The sequence below is a fragment of the Carcharodon carcharias genome, chromosome 1 (genome assembly GCF_017639515.1).
Source record: "Carcharodon carcharias isolate sCarCar2 chromosome 1, sCarCar2.pri, whole genome shotgun sequence".
Taxonomy (NCBI): domain Eukaryota; kingdom Metazoa; phylum Chordata; class Chondrichthyes; order Lamniformes; family Lamnidae; genus Carcharodon; species Carcharodon carcharias.
Genome location: NC_054467.1, coordinates 138,238,116 through 138,248,318, shown reverse-complemented (window position 1 = coordinate 138,248,318; position 10,203 = coordinate 138,238,116). Strand labels below are relative to the sequence as shown.

At 41.7% G+C, this 10,203-nt stretch overlaps 1 pseudogene; it reads right to left on the bottom strand.

The window, feature by feature from the left end:
• Window positions 1-54: 54 nt before the first annotated feature.
• On the bottom strand, window positions 55-4,515 carry LOC121275372 (annotated as a pseudogene).
• Window positions 4,516-10,203: the final 5,688 nt, after the last annotated feature.

Below are 10,203 nucleotides of genomic sequence, written 5' to 3'. Positions count from 1 at the left end.
TCCTCGTCATTTGAAAATGTACAGTGGTTCAGATGGTGAAGTGTGGAGAATGAATCACTGAATATTGTCATCATCAAAGAGGTCTTCAAAATCATTAAAGAAATCTGCATAGACTGCTTTTTCATTAGCTGCAAGATCCATTAGGAGTCCTGAACTTCCTACCTCATCCAGATCCACCGTACGGACCCTCACCCTCTGGGAACACCTCGTCCAATGCTGGCTTCGTTGTGACTGGAATTTTCTGTGCCAGACCGTCGCCCGTCTCCAAGTCCCGGACTCAAAATGGTGCACAATGCTGCCACTGTTCGTTGGTGGTGGAAGGTGTGAATGTTTGTAGAAGGGATGCCAGTCAAGCGAGCTGCTTTATCCTGGATGTCCTTCAGCATTCTGTAGTCTATCTCCATTTAAATAATATTCTGTTTTTCTATTCTTCTTGCCAAAGTAAACTGCTTCAAATTTTCCAACATTGTACTCCAACTGCCACATTTTTGCCCACTCACTAAACCTATCCATATCTCTTTGCAGACTCTTTGTATTCTCCTATCAACTTGCTTTCTTACCTATCTTTGTATCATCAACAAATTTGGCTTCATCCAAGTCATTAATATAGATCGTAAATAGTTGAGGCCCCAGCACTGATCCCTATGGCAATCCACGAGTTACAGTTTGCCATCCTGAAAATGACCCAATTATTCCCAACTCTCTCTTTCATGTTAGCTAGCCAATTTTCTATCAATACTATAATATATCACCCCCAACAGCATAAGCTCTTATCTTACCTTTTATGGGGCACCTTATCGAATGCTTTTTGGAAATCCAAATACACTACATCATCTGGTTCCTTTTATCTACCCTGCTTGTTACGTCTCCAAAGAACTCTAATAAATTTGTCAAACATGATTTCCATTTCACAAAAACAAGTTGACTCTGCTTGATTTTATTATGATTTTCTAAATGTCCTGCTATTAACTCTGTAATAACGGATACTGGCATTTTCCCAATGAAAGACATTAAACTAACTAGCTTATAGTTTCCTGCTTTCTATCTTGCTCCATTCTTGAACAGGGGTGTTACGTTTGTGATTTTCTAATCCAATGGGATCTTTACAGAATCCAGGGAATTTTGGAAAATTACAACCGATACATCCACTATCTCTGCAAACATTTCTTTTAAGGCCTCAGGATGCAAGCCATCAGGTCCAGGGACTTGTCAGCCTTAAGTTCCATTAGTTTTCCCATTACTTTTCCTCCCATGATCATGATTGTTTAAAGATCCTCCCTTGTGCCTCTTGATTTTTTACTATTCGTAGTATCCCTTATGCTTTTTTAATTGCTTTTTCAATGTTCCCTGCCACTTTCAATGATTTGTGCACACATACCCCCAGGTCCTTCTGCTCCTGCACCTCCTTCAGAATTGTACTCTTTGTTTTATACTGCCTCTTCCCTATTCCTCCTACCAAAATGAGTCACCTCACACTGCTCTGCATTAAATTTCACCAGCCATTTGTCTTCCCATTCCACCAACCTATGACCTTTTGAAGTTTAACACTATCCTCCTCACAGCTCACAATATTTCCAAGTTTCGCACCATCTGCAAATTTTGAAGTGGTGTCATTAGACCATTAATAATTTCAAAAAGGGCAGGTGTCCTAACTTCAATCTCTGGGGAACCTCACTATAAACTTCTCCAGTCCAAAAACTATTCACCACTGCTCTCTGTTTCCTGTCATTCAGCCAATCTTGTACCCATATTACTACTGTCCCTTTTATTCCATGAGCTCTAACTTTGTTCACAAGTCTGTTGTGCGACACCTTTTCAAATGCCATTTGGAAGTCCATATATATCACATTAACTGCATTACTCTTAACCACCCTCTCTGATACCTTGTCAAGAAAGTTAGTCAAACAGAGGCCAGGATTTCTCAGTCAGCGAGCGGGGGAGGGCGGGGGGAGGGGGGCACCGCTCACCGACGCATAAAATGATACAGGATGATGTCGGGCAGAACTCCTGACGTCACCCTGCCCCATTTAAATTTTCAGGTAGGTGGGGGCTCATCAGAATCAGCTGTGTGCCCACCGACCTGTCAATGGCCAATGGAGGCCATTGACAGAGTCATTAAACTAATTAATGGACCTGCCCATCCAACTTTAAGGTTGGCGGGCAGGCCAGGAGCCCTGGCGGGCATTAGAAAAAGCATGAAACCTCATCCACTGGGGGGATGAGGTTTCATGTAGGTTTTAAAAAATGTAATTAGAGTGTATGTAAAAGTTATGGACGTGTCCGAACTCATGTGACAGTGTTACATGAGGGGACATGTCGGAATTTTTTTTTCTCTATTTTTCAGATTTTTTATTGTGCAGCCGATTACCCTGAGGCAGCACTTAGCCTCAGGGAGATGAGTGCGCTCTTTCATGTACATGCGCAAAAGAGTGCACCCTTGACTCAGGGAATCTGCTCATACCCCCCACCCCCCCCCCGCACAGGGAACACTTAGCGCTTCCTGGCGGACGTCATGCTGGGTGGGCCTTAATTGGCCCGCTCATGAAAAATGGCGGTGCACCCCCAATCGGGGGTGCCAATTGGAGGCGTGCCTCCGTGTGTCCGTTCTTAAATCTCCCCCCCCTAAGGGGGGGGGGGGGGGGAATTCTGCCCATAATTTTCCCTTAACAAATTTGTGCTGGCTTTCCTTACTTAACCTGTATTTGCCCAAGTGACGATTCATTTTGTTCCGAATTATCATTTCTTAAAAACTTTCCCACCACCACAGTTAAACTCACTAGCCTGTAGTTTCTGAGCTTATCCTTACATTTTTTTTGAACAATGGTGTAGTATTTGCAATTCTCCAGACCTCTGGCATTACCCTTGTATCTAAGGATGATTGGAAAATTATAGCCAGTGCCTCCGCAATTTCCACCCTTACTTCCCTCAGTATCCTTGGATGCATCTCATCTGGTGCCTGGCAACTTATCAACTTTAACTAAAGCAGCTTATCTAATAATATTTCCTCTTTATCAATTTTTAGAGCATCTAGTGTCTCAACTACATCCTCTTTCACCATGACTTACATAGCATCTTCTTCTTCTATGATGCAAAATAATCATTTAGTATCTCAATCATACCCCTGCCTCCATGTGTAAATTCCTTTTTAGGTCCTTAATTAGCTCCACTCTTACTTTTACCACCCTTTTACTATGCATATGCTTATGAAAGACTTTTGTATTCCCTTTTGTATTAGACACTACTCTCTGCTCATATTCTATCTATGTCTCTCTTATATGTTTCTTCACATCCCTCAGGACCTCCTATATTAAGCCCTGTTCTCAATTTTATTAATACCTGACATCTATTCGTATGTACCCTTTTTCAACTTCACCTTTCTCCCTTTCATCAGCTTGGGAGCTCTGGATTTATTTGACCTATCTTTCCCCTTCAAAATAATACCTTCTGTTATGATCCCATTTGGGGAACAAAAAACCAAAATAACTAAATTTACCAAAGGACACCCAAATGAAGAAATTACAAACAAGATTTCACCTTTTGTAACTCTTACTTTAACACGAATCAGAACCAATGTAAATTAAACATGAATTAACAAAAATGATACAAACAAAAGACACACTTCAATGAACCATCTCTCCCTCGGGTCATGACAGTGCTGATGGTGTAGCTGTCCAGAGTTCCTTTTCATCTAACCAACCAATGGCACACAACTCTTTAGTGAATCTGAGCTATTGGCACAGCTTTCCGGGTTTTAGACCTTTTCAGTCAGTTCACACATTACCTCCAACAGCATCCTTTTCTGCCAAACAGAAAAACTGGCCTCTTTCTGGGAGTGATTTGCTCCTTCTCCTCAAAAATTATCTTTCTGACTCTGCCTGCTTCCTCTTTGTATCTGCATCCGTTCACCGATTGCCTTCACCCTCCGGCTCCTCTACTTGTAGCTCTCTTTTGTGTCTGCAGTTCTCCTTTGTGTCTGCCAGCCACATGATTTCTTTCTTAACTTCCCTCCTTTTGGTACTCCTTCCAGGTTAAGGGTCACCAGATCATATGGACCTGTGTTTATTACTATCCAAGATAATAACAACTTATCCCTTTACAATTGATGCAAAGTCTTAAAAGTTATTTTCAAAAATTCTTAAAAAACAATTACAGATTCCAAAGGCCTTTTAAAGAAACTACTTTTTTTTTACTATACTGCTTCCTGGTCAAAGGTTGTCAAACTTGACTGTATGAAAACTATCTTCTTTTTAAGAAAGCCCATATTGTGCAGTTATAGTTTTGCCTGCCAATCTTTGATTCCAATTTGCCTGGGCCAGTATTGTTCTCACCCCAATGAAGTCGGCCCTCCCCCAATTAATTATGTTTACTCTGGATTGTTCCTTGTCCGTTTCCATAGCCAACCCAAACCTTACGATACAATGTTCACAGTCCCCTAAAGATTATCTGACTGACAATTAGTTCAGTTGACTCACCTCTTTTCCCCAGGACCAGGTCCAACAATGCCCCCTTCCTCATTGCACCGGAAACATACTAACACAGAAAATTCTCCTAAACACTTTTTAGAAACTCTTGCACCTCTGCCTTTTATTGTATCACTATTCCAGATAATTAAAAGTCCCCCATCATAACTATTCTATAATTCTTGCACCTCTCTGTAATTTTCTTGCAAATTTGTTCTCTACATCTTCCCCACTATTGAAATTGGTGGCCTATATATTACACCTAGCAAAGTAATAGTACCTCTTTTGTTTCTTAGCTCTAACTAAATAGATTCTGTGCTTGACCTCTGTAGGACATCCTCTCTCTCCAGCAGTGTAACGTTCTCCTTAATCAAAACTGCTACTCCTCTTCCTTTCTTTCCTGCCCTATCATTCCTGAGCACTCTGTATTCAGGAATATTTAGTACCCGTTCCTACCCTTTTTTGAGCCAGACAGTAAATGGATTCAATTTGCACAAGTTAAGTATCTGCTGTATGTAAATAATCAGAACAATTAATTAAAAATGAGACTAATCCATCAGCTAATTAATACTAGGTCTCAAAATACACTATTAGTTCTACATATAAATTATTGCTAATTAATAAAGAAACAGAAGCGTCAGCATGAGTTTTGAGTTAGGACTGTGATATCCGGGAATGTGTAGATATCAAAACTGTTATGAATTGCCACGTCTGCTGGAAATTCTCTGCAGAGTTGTTGAGTTGAAGCGTGAGTTAGAGCGAATCAGCCACATTAAGGAAGAGAAGGGACTTCTGGATAGTTTCCCAGAGTGCAGTCACACCTCAGAGGAAGAGACAGCTACAGGAAGGCATGAGTGTGAATGTTATTCAGCAGGGTAGGGGGAACCAAGGGGAAATAGAGAATGAAGTCCCATAGACATGGGACCTGTCCAACAGGCCCAATTTTTCCTTAGTTCTAATGAAGAGTCACTCGGACTCGAAACGTTAACTGTCAGAACTGATGAGTTTTTCCAGGTATTTTTGTTTTTGTTCTAGATTTCCAGCATCCGCAGTATTTTGCTTTTAAGCTCAATTGCTTGCTACCTCTAAGGAAAAGGGTGAAGGCTATAGTGGCATGACCAGAATGCTAACCATTGCACCACAGAGCATGAGGCAGTCCAAGGAGGGAAGAATAGAACGATTGTAGTCATAGGAGACTTGATAAAAGTAAAAGGATAGAGTCCTCTGCAATCTCGACCGAGAGTCCAGGAGAGTGTTTTGTCTATTTGGTGCAATGTTAATGGATAACTTAGAGCAACTGGTGAGGAACAGGGAAAAGCAGCAGGAATATCCATTTGACTTGGCCCATATTGGAACTAATGGCATAGAGAAGAAAAGGGAAGAGCTCCTGCTGAGGGAATATCAGAAGTTAGGACCTGAGGGATGGTAATAGGGCAAGGCAGACTAGAAAGGTGAATGTATGATTGAAAGACTGATGTGCAAAGGAGAGGGTCCATTTCAGAATGATTAATGAAACCGAATTAAAGTGTGTGTAGTGTAATGTACACAGCCATAAACTAAATGGGGTATAAAGGAGGCAATAATTCATTGCGAAGAGTCAGGGTGTGGTAGGAATGACTAAGACATGGCTTAAAAAGAACAGAACTGACTGTTAAATATTGCAGGGTGAAATGTATTTAGAAAGGATATGGAAGGATGGAACAGGGGTGAAGTAGCCGTTCTGATTACAGATAACATGACAATAGCAAAAAAAGGATGCAACAAACATTAAGATAGAAACAAAATCCATATGGGTTGAGGCAAAGGATAAAAAAGGATCGATAACATTAATAGATGTAGCCTGCAGCCCACCTCATCGTGGAAAGAAAGTGGAGTAAGAAATATGTAGGCAAATGTATAAAATGAGTAAAAGATTATGGCTTGGATTTCATGGTCAGCAGCAAAGCCGCAGGCACTCTCTGCTGACCTTGAAGAAAGGTGCCAACAAAGAACTAGTGATCACTGTGGCATAGATTTCGCACTTCCTAATATGGTTCAATATAGTGCCAAATCAGGGAGATCTCTAACATCCAGCAACAGTGATGTTATTAATCAGCATAAGCAGCCAAACATTGAAGTATTCTCACAGACAGCAAATCAGGAAATAAAGTGCACTGAAATTTTCACTTTTAAGTAAAATATTACAGAGACTGAAATAATTGGTTGGGACATGTTATATGGAGCTTGGGAAGAAGCTGGAAATACCATGAAAACTTACATATGTGTATTATTTTAAAAATGTTATTTTACTACATGGAGAGATTTGACATGCCCCAAAATAAAATTAGCTTTTCAGGTCTAGTGAGGTTATTTCATAATAGTTATGAACTGAATACATCTTTCAACGAGGTGTAACTTTTTCAAGGGTTTTTTAAAGCAAGATTAATAGCATAAAAGTGGAAGCTCTTATCAGCTCAGTAGAACCATAGAACCATAGAACACTACAGCACAAAAAAACAGGCCATTCGGCCTTTCTAGTCTGTACCGAAATATTATGACGCTCGTCCCATTGACCTGCACCCAGTCCATTACCCTCCAGACCTCTCCCATCCATGTATCTATCCAATTTATTCTTAAAACTTAAGAGTGAGCCCGCATTTACCACATCAGATGGTAGCTCGTTCCACACTCCCACCACTCTCTGAGTGAAGAAGTTCCCCCTAATGTTCCCCCTAAACCTTTCCCCTTTCACCCTAAAGCCATGTCCTCTCATGTTTATTTCTCCCAATCTAAGTGGAAAGAGCCTACTCGCATTTACTCTGTCTATATCCCTCATAATTTTGTAAACTTCTATCAAATCTCCCCTCATTCTTCTACGTTCCAAGGAATAAAGTCCTAACCTCTTTAATCTTTCCCTGTAACTCAACTCCTGAAGACCCAGCAACATCCTAGTAAATCTTCTCTGCACTCTCTCAATCTTACTGATATCCTTCCTGTAGTTAGGCGACCAGAACTGCACACAATACTCCAAAGTTGGCCTCACCAATGTCTTATACAACCTCACCATAACATACCAACTCCTATGCTCAATACTTTGATTTATGAAGGCCAGTATGCCAAAAGCTTTCTTTACAACCCTGTCTACCTACGACGCCACTTTCAGGGAATTATGCATCTGAACTCCCAGATCCCTTTGTTCCTCTGCACTCTTCAGTGCCCTACCATTTACTGTGTATGACCTATCTTGGTTTGTCCTTCCAAAATGCAACACCTCACACTTTTCTGCATTAAATTCCATCTGCCATTTTCTGGCCCATTTTTCCAGTTGGTCCAGATCCCTCTGCAAGCTTTGAAAGCCTTCCTCGCTGTCCACAACGCCTCCAATCTTAGTGTCATCAGCAAACTTGCCGATCCAATTTACCACATTATCATCCAGATCATGGATATAGACAACAAACAACAATGGTCCCAGCACAGATCCCTGAGGCACACCACTGGTCACAGGCCTCCAATCTGAGAAGCAATCATCCACTACCACTCTCTGTCTTCTCCCACACAGCCAATTTCGAATCCAGTTTACAACCTCTCCATGGATACCAAGCGCCTGAACATTCTGAACTAGCCTCCCATGTGGGACCTTGTCAAAGGCCTTACTAAATTCCATGTAGACAACATCCACAGCTTTTCCTTCATCTACTTTCTTGGTAACCTCCTCGAAAAACTCTACAAGGTTTGTTAAACACGACCTACCACACACAAAGCCATGCTGACTGTCCTTAATCAGCCCTTGGCTCTCCAAATAATTGTATATCCGATCTCTCAGAACATCTTCCAATAACTTACCTACTACTGACATCAGGCTCACTGGCCTGTAATTACCTGGTTTACTTTTGGAGCCTTTTTTAAACAACGGAACAACATGAGCTACCCTCCAATCCTCCGGCACCACACCCATGGCTAAGGACATTTTAAATATTTCTGCCAGGGCCCCTGCAATTTCTACACTAGTCTCCCTCAAGGTCCGAGGGAATATCATGTCAGGCCCGGGGGATTTATCTACCTTTATTCGCTGTAAGGCAGCAAGCACCTCCTCCTCTTTAATCTCAATATGTTCCATGACACTACTGCTTGTTTCCCTTCCTTCCTTATACACTATACCAGTTTCCTGAGTAAATACTGATACAAAAAAATGTTTAAGATCTCCCCCATCTCGTGAGGCTCCACACATAGACGACCACTCTGATCTTCAAGGAGATCAACTGTGTCCCTTACTATCCTTTTACTCTTAATATACTTGTAGAAACCCTTTGGGTTTACCTTCACATTATCTACCAAAACAACCTCATGTCTTCTTTTTGCCTTACTGATTTCCTTCTTTAGTATTTTCTTACATTTTCTATACAAGTACCTCATTTGCTCCTTGTTGCCTATACCTGCTATACACCGCTCTCTTCTTCTTAACTAGATCGCCAATATCCCTTGAAAACCAAGGTTCCCTATGCCTGTTAACTTTGCCTTTAATCCTGACAGGAACATGCAAACTCTGCATTCTCAAAATTTCGCCTTTGAATGCCTTCCACTTACTGAACACATCCTTGCCAGAAAACAACTTATCCCAATCCACTCTTCCTAGATCCTTTCTCATTTCCACAAAATTGGCCTTTCTCCAATTTAGAATCTCAACTCAAGGACCAGACCTATCCTTATCCATAATTAACTTAAAGCTAATGGCATTGTGGTCACTGGACCCAAAATGTTCTCCTACACATACTTCTGTCACCTGACCTGTCTGGTTCCCTAATAGGAGATCAAGTATTGCATCCTCTCTCATTAGTACCTCTATATATTGATTTAGAAAACTTTCCTGAACACATTTGACAAACTCCAAACCATCCAGCCCTTTTACAGTATGGGAGTCCCAGTCAATATGTGGAAAGTTAAAATCGCCTACTGTCACAACTTTCTGTTTCTTACATCGGTCTGCTATCTCTCTACAGATTTGCTCCTCCAATTCTCTTTGACTATTGGGCGGTCTATAATACAACCCTATTAGTGTGGTCACACCTTTTCCGTTCCTCAGCTCCACCCATATGGCCTCTGCAGACGAGCCCTCCGGGCTGTCCTGTCTACGCACAGCTGTGATATTTTCCCTGACTAGTAATGCCACTCCTCCCCATTTCATCCCTCCCCCTCTATCACGTCTGGAACAACGGAATCCCGGAACATTGAGCTGCCAGTCCTGCCCCTCCTGCAACTAAATCTCACTAATTGCAATAATATCGTAATCCCACATGCTAATCCACGCCCTAAACTCATCTGCCTTTCCGACAATACTCCTTGCATCGAAATAGATGCACCTGAGAACATTTCTATCACGTACAAACCTTTGATTTCTGTCTATACATGCATTCCTCGCTTGACCTTTATCCTCCTCCACCTCACTATCTGCTCTAACACTCTGGTTCCCCTCCCCTGCAAATCTTGTTTAAACCCCCCGGAGCAGCACTAGCAAACCTACCTGCAAGGATGTTAGTCCTCCTCCAGTTCAGGCGCAAATCGTCCCATCGGAACAGGTCCCACCTTCCCTAGGACAGAGCCCAATTGTCCAGAAACATGAAGCCCTCCCTCCTGCACCATCTCCTTAGCCACGTATTTAGTTGCATTATCCTCCTATTTCTAGCCTTACTAGCATGTGACATGGGTAGCACTCCTGAGATCGCAACCCTGGAGGTCCTGTCCTTCAACTTTGCACCTAACTCCCTAA